The sequence below is a fragment of the Phyllostomus hastatus genome, unplaced genomic scaffold (genome assembly GCF_019186645.2).
Source record: "Phyllostomus hastatus isolate PE091 unplaced genomic scaffold, TTU_PhHast_1.1 phas_contig_1, whole genome shotgun sequence".
Classification (NCBI taxonomy): Eukaryota; Metazoa; Chordata; class Mammalia; order Chiroptera; family Phyllostomidae; genus Phyllostomus; species Phyllostomus hastatus.
In genome coordinates this window covers 35,164,141-35,182,542 of record NW_025333498.1, presented here as the reverse complement: position 1 = coordinate 35,182,542, position 18,402 = coordinate 35,164,141, and the positions used below count along the sequence as shown (strand labels likewise).

At 40.6% G+C, this 18,402-nt stretch overlaps 1 long non-coding RNA gene and 1 pseudogene across 1 annotated transcript; one reads left to right on the top strand and one right to left on the bottom strand.

The window, feature by feature from the left end:
- The first annotated feature begins 462 nt into the window (after positions 1-462).
- Positions 463-5,811, top strand: LOC123813292. The gene is made up of 3 exons (XR_006784724.1): positions 463-579; positions 1,501-1,559; positions 4,763-5,811. It is a non-coding gene; the product is annotated as an uncharacterized LOC123813292 (long non-coding RNA).
- A 6,259-nt stretch (positions 5,812-12,070) lies between these two features.
- LOC123824550 lies at positions 12,071-16,044 on the bottom strand (annotated as a pseudogene).
- Positions 16,045-18,402: the final 2,358 nt, after the last annotated feature.

Sequence of the window (18,402 nt, the reverse complement as noted above, 5' to 3'; positions counted from 1 at the left end):
CTGATTACTACTGAGTTTAAAACACTCTTTCATGTGTTCATTAGTTATTTTGGACTTGCTTTTGTGTGAATTAGCTATTCACCACTTTTTAAAGTTTTTCTGTTGGGGTGTTTGCCATTTGTTGTAAGAGTTCTTTGCTAATTATAGATATTTATCTGGTGCTCATCTAAAAGAACACATTTTTTCACAGTGCCTCCTCTACCTTTTAATTTTATGAAATTTTTGCCTTATAATTTTGTCATGTCATCATATATGTCTATATTTTTTATAGTTTTTGACTTCCATTTATTTGTTAAAAGGATCTTCTTGATGTGAGTTTTATTAATTTTCATCTCAGAGTTTTATTTTTAAAAAATCAATATTTGATGCAGCTGGTATTTATTTGCATGTACTATGTAAAGTAAGGGGTGTCTAGCACCCCACAACACCTGCACTTGGCTCTGAGGAGGGAGGAAAGCCACCGCAGAAGGCACTCCTCTATCTTGCCCCACCCCTACAGAACAAGTCAGGCACTGACCCCAGACAGCAGCTGTTGCATGCAGATCCTGGGGCGACAGGGTGCAGCAGCAGGAGGTGAAGGTATGGCATTAGCTGAGACTGCAAATCTGTGTGACATACTCTATTGTCTCATCAGATTTTACTTACAAAACACAAATTCAAGATAAAGAATTAAGGATTTCAAGAGACTACATAGAGTGTCAAACCTAATTGCAGCATCCTTTTATATACCAGCTCTGTGCCACTGCACTGGACACGCACTTGAGAAACCCACCCTGCCATTGACATTCAGCTGTGATAAGTCTGAGTTACTTGTTCTTTGTGCCTTCCCAGTGTTTCCTAAGTGACTAAGTTCCTAGCTGGCTTCATAAGCGTGCACCTTTTTGGCTGCCTTTCCTGTGCACCGCTTCCCCACTCTCCCATCAAGTGTTCTACTCTTCCCAAATCAACCTACTACTTGCATTGGAATCCTGGCTCAGAATTTTCGGAGTGTTATTTTGAGTGCTTTTTTTTGTTGCCTGAACTAACAGATTCTGTGGAGATAAACAAAGATGGCCCCCTTGAGGGTAAAAACTGCTTGTGGACAGCAGGAGAGTCAGTCTGAGTCACCAGCACTTGCATTTGGCAGAGATTCAAATCAAAGGCAAACGAAGGAGTGGGAACGCTTAATGGTGGCTGAAGGGGAGCTTTTGTCCCCTTGAGGGATTGTTGGCATGGGGAAGCTGCCGGCAGGCTGACAGAAGAGGAACTGACCAGACTGTTGTTTTTCTTATTGTAGCCGCTGCTGCTATAAATTTTTTTTATCAGGTTTTATAGTGTTAAATTGTGCTGGTTTCATAAAAGAAATTAGGGTGCTCTCCATATTCCTGAGCTCAGAAATAATTTTAATAATATCAGAACTATCTGTTCTTTAAAGATTAGTTGGAACCTATGTAAGAAACCATCTGGACCTAGCGACTTTTCTAAGGTAGATCCTTAATCAGCTTTCCACTCCCTTCGCAGCACTTGGTCCGTTCAACTTTTCCACCAGTGTGATGTGTTTGCATCCCCTGTATTTTGTGGTGAGTTTATTTAATTTTTCTAGATTTTCAAATTTTCTCCCACAGAGTGAAACTTAGTGTGTAATAATTGTATTATCAACATCATTAGTCATCTTGTATGTTTTATTTTTCCTTATTTATTCCCTAATCAGGCTCATAAAGAGATTATCTATTTAACTGGACTAGTCAAATAACCAGAGTGTGGACATATTTATATATCACTTTATTAGAAATCTTATTAACATTATTAATTCCCTCTCCTAACATTCTCTTATTTATTGTTCTTCTTTTCTAATATCTTAAGATAGACCCTAAATTCCTTGTGTTTTACTCTTTCTCATTTAAGCCACCTAGTCTGTGAAAATATAGATATATTATGGAGAATTTGGAGGTGCTTTTAAGACCTTCTAGCCAGTTCAAGTTTTTCTACTGTAAATAGTCCCAATACTTTATTCCAATTTATTCAGCCTCCATGACTATATGTTCTGGGTTATAATTATGTTTCTTTCTGCACTGTTCTTTCTAATAAGTCTCTAATCACATAACCATTTTCATGCCATGGCCCTCTTTGGTAGTCTGGAGAAGACTATAGATGTCTCAGAATAATGCTTTAAAATGCATAAAATGAAATATCTAAGCTTACAAAGGAAACCAATTCCACTGAAATACAGTCACCAAAATTAAAAAAATTGCAATGACTGTTCTTTTTTACTAACACATTAAATAATAAGATGTAACAAGGAGTCTAATAATGACTCTGATGACTTTGGAAGTCATCACTTCCAAATGACTTTGGAAGTAGTAATAAATATAAACAATATATCTGGATATCTGCAGTAACTGTCACATACTATAAAAATAATTATGATTCCCATTGTTGACAAAGTCATGAGTACTCTTGTAGCTTATATTCACATTGGAAGTACATGCTAAATAATCAATCATATCTCTGAATATGAAGAGGTAATATTTTCCCTCCTCCAGTTTCATGGACCTCTGAATTCTGAAGGGGATAAGGACCTCTTTTCTGCTCAAAGGACACATTAAAAAGCTCTTTCCTTTCTCAAATGGCTACATGGCGAAAAATCAGGCAAACTTTGCAAGCCTGAACATTGTCTTAGTTCCAAATGTGCTGTTGGCATTTTAAATAGAAGGAGGTGTTTGTATGGGGCCACTGGGTATACAAATGGATGTTAGATACACAGCAATCAATTGAATGTATCTGAAATATCAAGTGTGTCTTGGGGAGTGTTTGGTACTTATAAAATTTTTCTCCTTCTTCTTCTCCTCCTCCTCCTCCTTCCCCTTCTCTTCTTTCTCCCTTCTTCTCATCCCCTCCTGCTCCTCCTAATGAAAGTGCCTAAAGTATGGGGAACTACATTCTGTAATGATTTAGTCACAGGCCTTCCCTCCACTGGGCATTGTAAGGTGTGCAGCACTCAAGGGGCTTTCCATCAGCTTGTGGGTGGGCTGCATGGGGCACTGAGATGAAATCTAGGCCCTGATATGTAGCTTCTCCTAACTGATTTAGAGTAATGGCTTGTATTTTTTTAACCAAGCAGAGTAATAAATACATTTTACATCATTACTCAATATGCACGTGCGCACACACACACACACTTATATACTCACTTATACACATACACAAATACTATAACTGAAACAATGTTCCAGGATGATACCTTACTAAGTATGATGCATTGATATTTTTTATTCTATTCTATTCTATTATGTAATTTAAATATGCTGAATTGATTTTATGATCCATGAACAGGTTGGCATCTTCAGTTTGGAAAGCATAGATTCTGAAGATCTGAAATTAAATGTATAACATTGCAAAAATACCATAATACTTTTCACACAGTGAAAATTATTGGTCCTATGTGGAGAAAAAGGAGCTGAATGAAGACTTTAGTATTTCTCCTTTCCCATTACCTCAGGCTCTCTTCTTTATAGTATGTTTCTGTCCTAACTAAGCATTTAGAAGGTTACCGTGACTTCCTCCACAAAAAGTCTGCTCCTTCTAACACTGCATTTTATTAAATAAATAGGTCTTCCATGCCTGAGGCAGGCAGCGGCTTTTCCGGTGTTTGCATTCGTGTTGGCCTGATGGTGCCCTCCTTCAGCCCTTTGTCCACTTTCTGTTGTGTGCCAATCCATCCACCTCACAGCTCCTATAGTGGAAGAGACATTTGTCTTAGGGTGTATGGCTTATCCTTTGCGGACTGGGGCAAGGTTCCTTTCCAGTCACTTCCCTAGATAGTCAAGTCACATCATCCTTATGGAAACAATCACCTGCTGGTGCCGCATGATTGTGTCACACTGGGCAGGCAGCTGCTGCCATTTGGGTTGTGCCTGATCAGGAGATTCTGCCTTGGGAATGAATGGATGATAGAGGATCTCAGATGAGGAAAGAGCAATGACAATGTCAAGGGCATTGTAGTTATTTATGTTAGTGAGTTAATTGTGTCACTGGTTACTACAGCTATCTTCCCTGCAGAAGTTGTGGAGAAAAGCTGTCTCCTGTTTCTTACTCACAGAATACCTAACACTGTGACTATTCTATGAGTGATTATGATTACAAGTTTCTCTGAAAACCTATCAATCAGCTTAGAGGTGCTTGGATAGGCAAAGCTGATATTAGCACCATTCCACAGAGCACAGGAAAGGAAAGAGGCCGGAGAAGGCACAACGGTTTTTTCACAAGTAATTTGGCCTCTTTTTGCTTTTCTTTTTTCTACTGTGACATTCATAGAGTCTTGTGATTCATTCAGAGTCATTCTCAACTCAATGTCAAGGGAACAGCCATAATATGCTATGTAACCAATTTATCTGTAAGTTCATCACCCATATAATTTGATTTTAATTAAAAAAAGCTCTCTGTGCTTATCTTTCGCTATTTAGCTTAACATCCACTGAAACATATTTTAAAATCTAATCATCTTTTTGAATGGAGAGAACTTTTTATGATTTTTTGTATCTTAGGGGATCAAGTCTCTTACTCCTAAGTCATTGGACTGATCCCAGCAGAAATCTGTACTTATCACACTCATCCAATGGTTGCTCAGCAATTTGCTTCCCAGCCCAGTGTGGTTAGCTGGTTATGGAAACATGCAACCACAGTGTAGTAGCCCAATGCCTCTGAATTATTAATGGGTGGGATCCACTAGACAAAAAGGATCAGTGGCTGTAATAATTATTTCAATTTTCTATTTTTTCTTTAGAGAGTCCTGAAGCCAGCCTCGGAGCTCTGTTCACTATGAAGTCATGGGGGTGCCTGTGGGGATTGCAACCTGGAGGTGGACAGTGCAAATAAAAACCCACATTTTCATACTGAGTGTGGCAGCTGGGAAGGAAGATAAATGGCAGCAGGGCAAAGATCACTCATTTCACTGTGGTAGAAGGAAAGCTGTGATTAGAGTCCCCACAGGGCAGGCTCCCTGGGGCCTGCTCAGACTTCCTCTCTGGAGCCTGTGATACATTGAATGCTTCTTAGGTCATGTCCACAGAGAACTGCAGGAATATGTAGAAACCAGGAGAAGTACAAGCTGCTTCTGGGCTGGTGTCTAATAGTATGTCACAAGCGTTCAGAACCTCCTTGAAGAATTTGAAGAAGGAAGCTGAGGAGAGTAGGAATCCTAGTTGATGTCACAGGTTGGATCCTTTGGGACTGAGCTAGTGTCGTAGGTTTGTTCTCCAGAAGCAGATGCTGAGATGGAATTTGGAGTGCATGGTACTTATTAAGAGTTAACCGCTGTGAGGGGCAGGGGAACAGGATTGGGTAAAAGTTGAAATGTAATACAGGAAGGACTAAGCCAACACCTAGGGGTGCTCTCTAGCATATTCTGCCCACTAGGGTATCTCATGGGCTGAAATTGCTGAACCTTCATACTCAGTCAGTCATGGGATGTTGGCTACCTTTTTGGAGACTGTGCAGCTGAGGCAAACCCTGAAGGAGCTGACAGCTGAGACCACATGCCACCCTTTGAAGGGGATCTGGGTGACACATCTCCATAGCTACTACAGCAAGCAACAGAGTGGAAATTGAGCTTGGATTCTATTGATTCCAAGGAGATAATGTTCCTTCCTGCTTTTATTCAATTAGTAAGTATCTACTGAGGACTGAAAAGAAAAAGAAGGGGAAAATCCTTGCCCTTATGGAATTACCTATTAGTACAGGGTAATAAATGTTACAAAGAAATAAAATACAAATAGCCAAGATATGGAAACAACCTAGATGTCCATTGATTTAAAAAAAAGTTGTGGTATATATAAAGGAATATTACTCAGCAATAAAAAAGAATTAAATCTTGCCATTTGTGACAACATGGATAGACCTAGAGAGTATTATGCTAAGTGAAATAAATCAGAGAAAGAAAATACTGTACGGTTTCAGTTACATGTGGAATCTAAAAAAAATACAAATGAATAAACAAAAAAGAAACACACTCATAAAAACAGAGACCAAGCTGGTTGTTGCTAATGAGAAGGCGGGTTGTGGGAATGGGTTGAAACAAAGAAAAGGAAAAAAGTTATAAAATATGTATTATATTGGATGATGGTAAGTACTATGGTGAAAATAAAACCTGAAAGGGAGTGAAGACTGTATGTGTGGAGGGAAGGATATGTTAGAGGGTATTGCTGGTAAAAACAGATTAGTCAGGTGAGAACTCACAAAGGAGAAGACATCCGAGCAATGAGGCAAAGAGGGGAGTGTGCATGTCTTACGAGTGTGGGAGAGATCATTCCATGCAGATGAAATAGCCAGTGCAAAGGTCTGAGGTGAGAAAATGCCCAGTATATTTTTGTCACATATTCCCCTGCAAGTTTTTGTGCAGAATATAACACCTTACAGCATTTAGCATGAGGTTGGCACAGAACACAGTGTTTTCAAACTTTCTGCATTTGTGTACCACTGGGATAATTTTGGTAATATTCCAGTACCCTCTGTACCACTATTTAATTAGATTTTATTTAATTAATTCTCTTTTCACATTTAAGTACATTTATCCTAGGAGGAGACTTTTGTTTTATGGAAATAAATAAATGAGAATCACCTAAATGAGAACAAGCAAAGACTATTTATTTGGATCTTACTATAACAAGGCGGTTAGCCACCATCACTTGTGTTTGATAGAGACTCAAAGGCAGACAGAGGATGGGATGGTGCAAAGAAGGGAAGGTTTCAGGTATGCCTTGATTAGAGGCTGTTGGCATGGAGAAGCTGTGTGTGGGCTAACTAAAGAAGGGCATCCTGTATGATAATTAGGGGTGCATATTTAGCTTTTTTTGGTTGGTTCTAAGTTGAAAACAGGGGCAAAAATTAGGAAAGTTGTTAGTTATTAATCAAGTGCTGCCATTTTGGGCCTGTTGTTTACTGAATTATTGTTTGGTTTCCTAGACTACTAATAGAGTTAGTGATCTGACTTGATTCAACAGAGAAAAAGAATGAGTTAATGCTTTGACAATGCCCAGAGAGATTGCCTCAGGACATTGGTGTTGGGTATGAGAGAGAAAAGGGTGACAAATGCAGATTTTTTTAATACATTATAGGAACTCCTTGGGTCATGTTTTTCAACCTAGGGAAGAAAGAATCAGAGCCCTATATTTCCAGCCAAATTTTGCCTGATTTTCATAAACACGTCCTTTGTATGTGTACATCTAATGTGTTTCTTCATTTGGCTTGATGCCATTTTGTATTTCTTTTTCCCAATTGACTATAAAATCCAACAGGGTAGCTAGAATTAGTCTCTCACATGCTTTAGTTCTCACCTGTTAGTTCTGAGTTTGCCAAATAGCAGATGCCCAACAAATATCAATTAAATAAATTAGCAAACAAATCTTCAGTGGCCTTTGCATATTGTGATTGTCTTCTTGAGCCTGCTGACAGTAATGGCCAGCAGAGTCTGCATCATTCCCTTTGTGGAATTCCAGAAGCTATAGGCTTCTATCAAATGCTTGATGAGCTAGTGAAAAGAGAGCATGGAGAAGGACCAGCTGTTTGACTCCTTGGTGCCCAAACTCATGATTTAACATTATGCTTTGTAGACATGTGGCCAAATGAAATGCATTGAGTGCTGTCTGCTTGATGAATAGCTCCAGACTTCAGTTGTGGAGCTTAGCTTTTGTAAAGATAAGAAATGAAGCATTTGATGGAGGATGTAGGGGAAGACTGCCAGTACCCACCATAGCATAGTTTGGCATGTTTTGGTCTATTTCACTTTTGCATTCAGGAACAAATTGGACACTCCTGTAATTCTTTTCTTTTCTCTAGGTATTCATGTTTATGATGGTTAAGAGTTGTTGCATTAACTATGTTTTGAATAACCTAAGTGTGTCTTTCTCTAAGAATGTGAAATGGATCCAATTTAATGATTTTTCAGTGGTTTATACATTCCCATGTGGAGCTGATTATTTTACAGGATTCTCTCAAAGAGTACAAATTTAAAGTATCACAAAATTTAAAAATGATATATGAAAAACTTCAGATTGTCAAAATGACAATCTGAACTTGTTCAGAGGGACAGCTGTATCATCTATGCTCATCCATGCTCATCTCAGCCTATCAAGGTCCAGAAGTAGGAAATTTTTTCATTTTCAAGAAATAATTACATGTAGACATGCTTAAACATGTAGCATGCTAGGAATGGGTTTCCCTTGCTTGCTAGAAATGGGTTTCACAACTTGAAAGACATCAAAGCAGTGCCATATTTTAGGGAAAACCTGTCTTACCTTTTACACATTTGGTTACAGTACTTGCTATGATTTCTGAAATTTACTCCAAAGTACTTCAGCATAGCAATGTGGTTTTGGGGTTATGCTAGCTTAGGCTGTGTTCTCAGGGTAGGGTGGTGAGTTCACATTTCATCAGAATGGCCACTCTTCTGGGTGGCTACTGTAAACACTGCAGCAGTGCCTGGTCTGCACTGGACATGTTGCTAATCAGCATTCTGAGTATTAGAAATTGGTCTTCATAGGTGAAATTACAATTTAATTAGCATAACAGATTTAGCTATTAGTCTCTCATTAGTGAGAGATTTTATTAGTGAAATTAGTGGTATTTAGTATTATGTCACTTGGCTAAAATATTTTAGGAACATTGACCCCTCTCATATGAAGAAGGTATAAGAAAATTGCCGAGCATTATAGCTTTGCTTGTGGTACCCAAGGCTGTTCTCCATAAGTAGCCTCATAAGATCCCTGGTCTTATAGCCTTTAGCTGATTGGATCAGGCCTTCTCAGATCATCTGGGATAATGTCCTTTGTTTAAAGTCAACTAATTACAGACTTTAATCACATCTACAAAATACAGCAATGCCTAGACTAGTGATTGATTGAAAGACTGAGGACTGTGTCCCAGCCGAATTTTTTTGTACACTTGTTTATTTTAACAAATGTAGGAAATAACATGGCACCTTGAAAGTATCTACACCAAATAAATTATTTCCCACAAAGCACACAGATCCACACAAACCAGTCCGCAAATGGTAACCAAGGTTATGCCCTATGGACCTGTGCTTCCCCCTCTTTTCTTCCTTGAGAATTGCCCCTCCCATGAAAGGTGACTGCAGCATTATTGGTGGGTCCTGTGTGAACCAGGTTCCTCACAGCAATGCAGGTGGGTGTGCAGGTTCCCGGCATCGGCAGTCCTCATGTGGAGGCTCAACAAATGCATCTAGCTGGTTTCCAGTGACCCCAGAATGGTCTCCATAAGTGGGGCCTGGACTTTAAAGAGCCATAAGTACATCAGGTTGGCTCCTTCTGGTAGGCATATTTTCAGAACACATGAGGTCCCAGAGGCAAGCAGTTTTGCACTTGTGGTTAAAAGAAAATGGCCACGTGAGACCCTTGTCATTAAAGGTGATGTATGTGATGACAGACAGCCATGCCCAAGATGGCCAGCCACACTCTGGGGCTGAAGGCAGAGCACCAACCTAGTGACCCTCAGAAGAGACCAGGAGGCAGGCGTCACTGGGCAGGAGGCAGCCTTTCAGAAGGTAAAGATGCCATAGCTGCATCGAGGGGATAATGAAGTAAACAAAACAAAACAAAACAAAATGATTTTTTTCTGGAAAGAGTTCAAGAGGCCTTAGAATACACATCATTAAGGAGATTGCAAAACTTCTCATAAAGGCAAAGTAGCTCATGAACAAGTCTAGGTGGTGCATTTCCAAGGTGAATTCACTGAGTTCAATGAAGTGCGTTTATTTTTCAGAGAAAGAGCTTTGCCATGGAAATGTTGAATTTTTGGCTATGCAGACAGGCCATAACACAATCTGTCTCTCCAGGGTGAGAGCAGGGTCCACAAATGCAAATACACACAGGAGCTGGGACGTAATTACAATAAATGAGGGGTGTGGGATGTGCATAAGAAAACTTCCTGAAACACACACCAGCCTTGAGGCCTGTGCTCTCATTTGATAAGACATATAGGTCCCAAACTTTTTGTTTCATAGTGAGAAAAGCAACCCTGCGGGAAAGCTGACCAATAGCAACAGACACTAAGCCTCACTTTGGGAGGTGACAGGGAGTGGTGGGGACTGTGAGGAACTGGTAGACTAGATGCCCCAGCTAAAGTTGGAGCTGATTCTCAATGCAGCCAGTTGTTGCCAGGTAAGAATGTGAGCCCCAGCATAGCCAGATCTTCTGATCTGGATTGCTATGTAAACATTTAATCATTTTAAGTGTTAGTAATCAATACTTTAAAAAGATTCTGTCAGTCCTCCCTGGAGAAATGTCTGTTCAAGTCCTTTGCTCATTTTTTAACTGGGTTGTTTGACTTCCTGGAGTGGACTCATGCAAGTTCTTTATATATTTTGGAGATCAAACCCTTGTCTGAGGTATCATTGGCAAATATGTTTTTGCATAACAGTTAGTTCTCTTTTTTATTTCACTGCTGTTTTCTTTAGCAGTACAGAACCTTTTCTTTTGATGAGATCCCATTTGTTTATTTTTTCCTTTATGTTCCTTGCTCTAAGGGACATATCAGTGAAAATATTGCTGCATGGAATATCTGAGATTTTCCTGCCTATGTTTTCCCCTAGAACTTTTATGGTGTCACAACTTATATTTAAGTCTTTTATCCATCTTTAATTTATTTTTGTGTATGTTGTAAGTTGGTGATTGAGTTTAATTTTTTTGCATGTAGTTGTCCAGATCTCTCATCACCATTTGTCAGAGACATATGAAAGCATACTCAGCATCACTAGCCATCAGAGAGATGCAAATTAAAACCACAATGAGATACCACTTCACACCAGTGAGAATGGCCATCATAAACAAATCAACAAACAAGTGCTGGATTGCTATGGATTGGAGAAAAGGGAACCCTAGTGCACTGTTGGTGGGGATGCAGACTGGTGCAGCCACTGTGGAAAGCAGTATGGAGACACCTGGAAAAAATTTAAAATGGATCTGCCTTTTGACCTAGCAATACCACTACTGGTATTACACCCTGCGAATCCTAAACCACCTATTCAAAAGAACCTATGCACCCTAATGTCCATAGCAGCACAATTTACAATAGCCAAATGCTGGAAGCAACCTAAGTGTCCACCAATAAATGAGTGGATCAAAAAACTATGGTACCTTTACACAATATAATTCTATGCAGCAGAAAGAAAGAAGGAGCCCCTACCCTTTGTGACAGCATGGATGGAACTGGAGAGCATCATGCTAAGTAAAGTAAGCCAGGTGGTAAAATTCAAATAAATACCATATGATCTCACCTATAACTGGAACCTAATCAACAAAAGAAACATGCAAGCAAAATATAACCAGAGACATTGAAATAAAGAACAAACTGACAGTAACCAGAGAGGAGGGTGAGGGGGTAATGGGTGGGGGATAGAGGGAGGCCCATCAATGAACATGTATAAAGGACACGTGGACAAAGCCAAAGGGGGTAGGTTTGAAGGTGGGATGTGAGGATAGGTGGGGTAGAGGGTTGTGGTGAGTTGAAAATACAGACAAGTGTACTTGAACAACAATAAAAACCCCCCCACAAATGTATAGTACTTTGAGGGTGACTGAAATTTAAACATGTAAGAATAAATACACAATTTTTTATAAAAAATAAAGATCATTTTGCTTTTGGAATGTAAAAAATAAAATAAAAAGATCCTGTCGGCTAAGCAAAACATACCTGTAGACAAGTTTGTTTTGTAATTTCTTCTGCAGCGGCAGGAGGATGTAGTAGGCAGAACCATGGCCCCCCAAAAGGTCCAAATCCAGGGCTTATTGAAACCCTGTACTGGGTAACTTGCACTTCTTTCTCATTACAGCGTGGTTTACAATTGCAATCCAACTTGAGTTTAGAAAGACATGAGCAGTGGTCATTGTATCCAGACCAGAATTCATCATTTTCAACATCTCATCACCAGAATGAGTCTGCCTGGAAATCAGAAGTTGGTGGTGTTCAGGAAAACCTCCTGCTTTTCCTTCCATATGATTCCTCTTTATGATTTCTGATGGGTACCCTACAGGGCATCTCAGTGCCCTGCTTTATGCAAAGTCTTTGGGATGGGTTCAAATTATTCCCCAGTCTCCTCCGGCTTGTGGGCATCCACCAATGGAATGTCTGTGTTCCTGTTTCCACTCCCCTTGGTGGGGGTGAGAAGGTGTATGGTTCATTCTCAGACTCAGGGGATGGCTCCTCTGGGGCCAACTTTGTAGTTGGGGCCCTGGAGCATGTGGGCGGTGGTGAGGGAGGGAAGTCCCCCACAGGGCCCTGCAAGGGTTGGTAGGTGTCTACCTCGGGCTGGATGATGGGCCTGTTGGAATCCTGCAGCAGATGCCCATGTGCCATGTTGTCTTCAATGCCTGCATATACATGGGAGTCAATGTCCTTTTACAATTTCTGAAACATTTTTGGCTGCATTGGCATCTGGGTATTGACATTACCATTGTAGATACCTACAGATGAGTCCAAGGGCAAACAGCAGCAAGGTGCTGCCTCCCACCACAGCGATGAAGATAGCAGTCAGGTCTACAGTTCTCAGGGTAAGTGACACCGGGAAGAGCAGGTCCAGTTGCTTGCCACTCACGGGGCTGCAGTTGGAGAAGTTGGCCCAGAAGCTGCGATGGTGGGAGCTTGGCTTGGGCAGCACCTCTTCCAGGCTGAAGATCTTCCCAGCCCTGGACGACTGCTCCTGGAGGATCATGAATGCATGCCCCATCTAGCAGACCAGGCCAGTCTGCTCCTTTATGAAGGTCAGGCAGGCTACCTGGTCACTGGGCACACTGATGTTCCAGAAAACCAAAACAAGGGATGATAGGCCCTGTTTCCAGGTAGGGGTCCTCAGGTAGACCTTGCTTTTAATATCTGGGGTCACTCTGAAAGCCCCTTCCTCTTTGAAGGAGGGTACAAAGGACATGGTCAGGCCCTGTATGGAGTCCTCTTGTTGGAAGCTAGGGGCAAAGGTGCACAGGGTCACCAAGATGTTTTGCTTCACTTGGATCTGCTCAATGGAGCCTCCAAAGCAAAAGGAGCTGAAGTACAGGTCCTGGCCCTGGCCAGCACTGGCCACCAGGTAGATGAAGCTGGTGGTGCAGATATGCTCCTGTGCATGCTGCTGCAGCTTCTAGGCAACCACCCACACCAGGCTGAGCAAGTGCTTGGGCACCAGCAGCTCCCAGGAGAGGTCATGGAGCTGCCCAGCAGCTGGAGGATGTCCCTTGGTAGCTGGATGGAGTAGGACCTCCTGAGGTAGTACTGATGGTCCATGAAGCTTATGGTTTTCTTGGCATTCATCCACAGCACGTCAGGTCATCACAGAGGAAGGAGACCTTGTGTTTGTGTGGCCTAGCCACACTGACACATCAAAAAACTGCCATTCACCTTCTTGATTTTGCAAGTAGCCCAGGCAGGCTTAGTGACACTCATTCCTGTCCAGGGCCCCTTCCTTGCCTAATTACAAAAGTCAGTCATTATGCTTAGTGTCAAGGAAATTCCTTTGGTCTCTTTCATCATTTTTTTGTTCATATTCATGAAAATAACAAATAATGAAAAAGAGATTATGTTAACTTGCTTAATTTTAGTGCTTTTCCCTCCTTGGAAACCTGTTTGGACTTTCAAAATGGGCTTCTCTAGCCCAAACCTCAGACAGATAGTGTTTTTTTCTCCAAACTCATTTTGCTGGGCAGGTGCTGAAATCTTCTGTGTTCTATTCAGAACAGTGGTGGCATCCCAGAGTGGATGGCCATGGGATAGGTATGGGATTTAGAGTCTTACAGAGTCCCATGGAGTTCCATGCAGTCCAATTTCCAGAATTTTTTTAATGAGATGTGGAAACACAGAAAAACTACTTAATCTATTTAAATCTTTGATTTGCTCATTTGTAACACAGAGGCACTGATAACACTTCCCTTTAAGAATTGTTTTGAAGATCAGAAATAGTATTGGGAAGGTGACTGGAACATTGTAGACTCTTAATAAATGACTGTAATCATCATTTACCCAACAACTGTACCACCTACTATACTAAATGCTCAAATCAATACTTCTCCCTCGCCACCCCCTCAAAAAAAAATCCAAACCAACAGAGCACTAACAGGAATGAAAACCCAGTATTAATGCTGCCAACAATAAAAATGTCAAACTATAATGGGGGAATTGTAACAGCACAAAATTGTAACCCACTCCACCATTCTTTTGACATTGTTTCTCTAGGTGCAGACTCTGAATAATATCTAGCTTGTAGAAAAACAGCACATTTGTATAAGAATCCTGGGAGCTAACTTTAAAAGATACAGACTCTGACCTTCAGGCATCCTGGCTCTGGGAGATTTGCTGACCTTCAACCATGGAGCCAGGATGACGTGAAGCCAGGATGACTAAACCAGGATGACGTACACTGGACCATCACTTACCTTACTGGAGTGGACTGTGCACATGGAGAAATTTTCAACCCCCTTCCTTGATCTCTCTCTTCTGTTCCCCTCTCCCTCCTTATACAAACTGCTGCCTCCACTGAGAGGGGGAGATGGGCTTTGAGACATGAGTCCCCATCTTCCCAGGAGGTGGGCTTTGTAACATGAGTTCCCCCATCTTCCATGTGGCTGGCACCTGATAGTAAACCACTTTACATCAGTACCTGCCTCTTGAGTATTGGCTTTTGCAGCAGCGGGCAGCCAGAACTGCATTCAATTACCAAAGTTGTAATATTGATAAAGACCAAAGAATATTTATTATTTGTAGTTATAAAGTCCTTCATGATATTGAATGCCCTTTCCACCTTCTTTTGAGTTGAGGAATGTATACTTCTATGACATTTTCTAGCATTTATTATTGGTCTTAAAAATACTAGTCTCAAATGTCTTACAGCCTGGATTTTGCCATGCAAGCCACTTTTACCACCTGTTATAAGTTTGTTGTATTTATTCAGTCAATATGACCAGGTTTCTGCTAATGTTATTTATATTTTATCTTAATATTAAAGATTACAAATGGGAGATAGTAAAATAAGTCAGGCCTTTCATAACTGGCAAAATATAATTCCTCTTCTCCTAGAACCAGAGGGCTTTGGCATTTTTAATTTTTAGTTTTCTTTAAATCTAATATATTTTGTGCTTTAGGACCTAAGAAATATTCACTGGAGTTCTTTGATTAGAAAAGAAAAACAGGCTTACAAGACAATATTACACCCTTTGCAACAGGCATAATTATATATCTCAAAATATGATAACTTCAAAAGAAACACACAAAACAATAAATTTAATGATTTCAGAAGTGTTACCATACTACTGGGTTTGGAGATGAATCTTGCAACAGGGACTGAGATAAAGTTGTATATTAAAATTTGTCTTGCTGCCCCTTTCCTTCTCTGATTTTCTGTCTCCCTAAATATTGATATAATCACATAGTTCTCAGGTTAGTTGTGTCAGACAATGTCCCAGGTCTCACAAGTTTCTCACCTCTTCACTGATTCAAAGAGTGAAATGCATTCCTTGCCTGGCTCTTCCCACAGGTTCCTCTTCTCAACCAAACTGAGCTATCCCTCCCTCCCTCCCTTCCTCCCTTCCTTCCTTCCTTCCTTTTTCAACAAATACTGGTTTCTTTAGACTCACATAATCAGACACTGGTACTTAGTCCTAGGGACACAGAGATAAAAAGACATGATTCCTATCTTTAGCAACTCACAAAACAGTGGGGAAGTGGACAGTGAAAACACAAAATACAGTTTCTATAGTGGCCATCTGTTTAAGATGAAGAGAGCACTGAGTTCTCAGTAAATCAGTGAATCCTGAGGAGGTTTGTTTGAGCTACTTCTTGAGCTAACTCAGTTGGGGCTGCTATAACCAAGCACCATAGATTGGGTGGCTTATAAACAGCAGACATTTGTTTCTTACAGTCCTGGAAGTTGGAAGTCTGAGATCTGGGTGCCAGCGTGATTGAGTTCTGGTGAGGGCCCTCTTCTGGGTTGCAGATTGCCAACTTCTCCTTGATGGAGAGCAGAAAGGAAGCAAGTTCTCTCGTAACACTTTCAAGGGCACTAATCTCATTCATGAGGATTCCACTCTCTTGGCCTCATCTAATCCCAGTTACCTCCGAAAGACCCTATCTCCTACTACCATCACACTGGGATGGGGGCAGGGATAGAGTTTCAATAAAAGAATTTTGAAGATATGCAAGCATTCAGTTTATAACATAGGGATATAAGGTTGCAAGGCAGAAAGGTGAGTGAGGAGTATGTGTGTGAGTGTTGGTGCCAGGGGACCAGTGAGGAGGAGAGTAAGGCCATTCAGGTAGAGAAAATTGCAAGCACAAAAGCTCAAAGGTCTGTATTAAGGAAGCTGCCAATAATTCAAACATCCATAATAATTCAGCAAAGAGGTGAAGTGAAGGTTGCATGGTTGGGATAGACGGGGACGAGGTAAATCTGTAAGGATAGACAAGGGAAGAGAATCTCAAACTTTATCCTTTAGATGGGGGAGCTATTGAGAAATTTTAAAGTAATGGGGTCTAATTAATCATGTTTGCTGTGGATGCTCAGCTACAGGAAGTCAAGAATAGAGGTGAAAAGGCCATTTTAGAGGTTTTGGCTGTAATTCAGGTTCAGGATAAAAAAGAAAGGTAGGTATTAACTAACAAATTTAATAATCTTTCAACAAATGCTTATTGAGTATTTAAAATGTTCCAAGCATGGGGACTACAGAAATGATTATGAATTAACCCTTCACTTACCTTATATCGCTTAGAGGCCAGCTGGGATTATCCAGCTGGACATATTAGACATGTAAATGGACATTTTTCATACCGTGTGTCAGATTTTCTCCTTTGGGGATGTAATGTGTAGTATATGAAAGAATCTTTGGATCAGGCTTTCCTGGATTCAATTTCTGCCTCTACAGCTTTCTATTTGAAAGACCTTGGGCAAGTTACTTGTGCTCCCCAGTAATACAGCAGGCTTTTGTGAAGATGAGAACATGTATGCGAAGGAGTGAGAAGAGTGCTGGTACATCTCTCAGCTCCCAGTGTGGAGCTAAAGGAAGAAAGTGAAGGCAGGGCCCGAACTGGGCAGCTGTGGGATATGGGGCCTTCACGTAGTGTATGTAGGATTTACAACTTGCTAGGGAAGCCAACACCCAAACAGTGTTGCATTAGGAAAGATTCTATCCTTTCTTCCTTATTTCTTTCTGGCTCCAGAAATAATAGTAGTCTGGGAAGAAGGGCCATGTATACCCAACACAGAAGCTGATGTGATTTGTCTGTCATGACACAGATTGTCCTGTTCTTGATTTTTCCATTTCGAAAGTCAGTGACTTTTGACTTTACCTGTATCCATTCCTCTCTGCTGCATTCAGGTGTGCTTGACATAGGAACTAATGGGCTATACTTCAATCCAGGTCAGAGAGCGAGTTCATAGAGACTAAACCTAGTGTTAAAAAATGTAAAGTGGGAAAAAGAAAGCAGAAAAGACCAATGGTCAGAGGAAAGCAAATGGTAAGAGAATACTATTCATTTAGAGAGAGGGCTCTGGACCAGCCACTCTTTCTCAGCACTGTACATATTAAAGGCTCAGTAATTGGTGACTGTCAAAATTCATGACTCTGAAATGGTAAAACGACCCCAGCAGCAGCCAAATGGGAAAGAACTGAGCACAGAATGGTCTGCAGGTGAATAGTGCCCATTTGACAAATGCCTCTGGCCTGGGGACAATTCACAATCGTTGACCTTCAAATATGGGTCTCACATTAAAGAAAGAAATTCTATATCAAACAATATCAGGCCTCCCACCTGAGAATGGATAAGATCTGAGAAACAGTTCTTTTTGGAGCTTATAGTCCAGGAAGTCAAGAACATCTCCTTCAGAGTTGCCTTGGCAACATCTCCTTCTTATGACACGAAGGAAGATAGAGGTCATGTTGGTGGGCTGTTTAAGTGTTGCTCTGATCATGTCTTTTATTTCCATGGGGGAAACAAGCAAAAGGCAATAGGCAGGAAGAAGAAAAATGAGGACATAAAATAAAATAAAAGAGATAAAAGGATTTCTGTGAGTGATTTTCCAAACAGGTTTTGTTATTGCTGGGTTCATATTAATTTAATTGGGTTTAAAGTCTAATAGGAGAATCCAAAATGAAATTTCTGACACTTCAAGGTGTAAAGACTGTTCAAGTATAAGATGACACAATGGCCACTTTTATATTGTGGAGCGGGACTTTAAACTAGATTGAGAGGGAAAGAGGAAGAAAGGAGTCTACAAGAGCCATCACTTAAGATTTAGACCAAATGAAAGAACAGGTTTTCTTTAAATTAATCCAGCTTCTTTGGGTGTTTTCTACTTACTTTTTAAACCCACATTTTAGAGGTTTATACAAACCTCTGTTAAATTAGAGAACAGGCTGATATCAGTCAGGTCAGCCA